The 1,032-nt window shown below is 65.6% G+C and overlaps 1 long non-coding RNA gene across 1 annotated transcript in view; it reads right to left on the bottom strand.

Moving 5' to 3' along the window:
* Positions 1 to 368: 368 nt before the first annotated feature.
* Positions 369 to 1,032, bottom strand: part of LOC115279173 — a 16,618-nt gene continuing 15,954 nt past the window's right edge. Inside the window, exon 3 of the long non-coding RNA XR_003903263.1 lies at positions 369 to 476. This is a non-coding gene — a long non-coding RNA (uncharacterized LOC115279173). The remainder of the gene's footprint in view (positions 477 to 1,032) is intronic.

The following is a 1,032-nucleotide window of genomic DNA, read 5'->3' as shown; positions in this document are numbered from 1 at the left end:
GAGCAGCCGGGGCCCCCAGGGTACAGGCGTTTCTCCAGCCGGAGCCCAGCGAGGAGGGTCACTGGCTGGAGACAGGACCCCTGGCTTCCTGGGCCGGTGACGGGAGCAGAGGAAGCTGCGGAGAGCAGTCCAGGCCGGAGCCGTTCACCAGGGCACCTGGGCCCTGCCCACTCCACTCATTCACCCACTCCAGCCCACGTGCAGGGGACCCCCACGTGGTGAGGGTGATTTGATCATGGCTTGTGTGACATTAGGGGCTCCGCGTCCCTCCCCACCGGACTGGACTGCCGTGCGGGAGGCCCCCACTGCTGGGCTCACGATGCGGCCATGTGCCCGGCACACACCTGGCCAGGAGGACGCCCAGGGGCCCCTGGAGGCCCCACCTCACTCCCTCCTTCACCTGCGCGCTCCACCAGCCTTACGGACCCTGCCGTGGGCTCCAGACATGCAAGATGTGACTCCCCACCTCGCCAACCCTGAAAAAGAACAGCGCTTCTATGAGCAGCGTTTCCAAGCAACAGGGTCATAGCTGACTCCCACCAGTGCCCATAGGCACGTGCACATACGCGACACCACACGCGTGTGCTCACACATGCACCTGCACAGAGCTGTGGGTCGTGCTGTGAGGCCAGGGACCCTGGACTGGCCTCCTGGTTATGGGCACATGTCAAAGGATCAGAACAGGGCATGTTTGGACATGTGGATCGGGGCCAGGCCAGCCCGTCCCCCTTGGCAGGGTGCTGGTCCCCGGGCAGGGACCTGCCCAGCGCGCCCCAGGCTGCCAGCTCTCCCGGCCTTCCTCGGGCCACCCCATTCCTGTCTGGGGCTCTGGGGGCCCCTTCAGCTGCTCCCAGGCTCCCAGCCACCAAGCCTCCCAGTTCCCTTTGTGAAATGAAGGGAGCCAGAAGGTCTGCTCTCCAGGGCACCCTGTCCCTCTGTCCCTCTGTCCCTCTGTCCCTCCGTCCCTCCGTCCCTCTGTCCTTCTGTCCCTCCGTCCTTCTGTCCTTCTGTCCTTCTGTCCCTCTGTCCCTC

Source organism: Suricata suricatta, chromosome 15 (assembly GCF_006229205.1).
Source record: "Suricata suricatta isolate VVHF042 chromosome 15, meerkat_22Aug2017_6uvM2_HiC, whole genome shotgun sequence".
Lineage (NCBI taxonomy): Eukaryota > Metazoa > Chordata > Mammalia > Carnivora > Herpestidae > Suricata > Suricata suricatta.
This window is presented reverse-complemented; position numbering and strand designations above follow the sequence as displayed.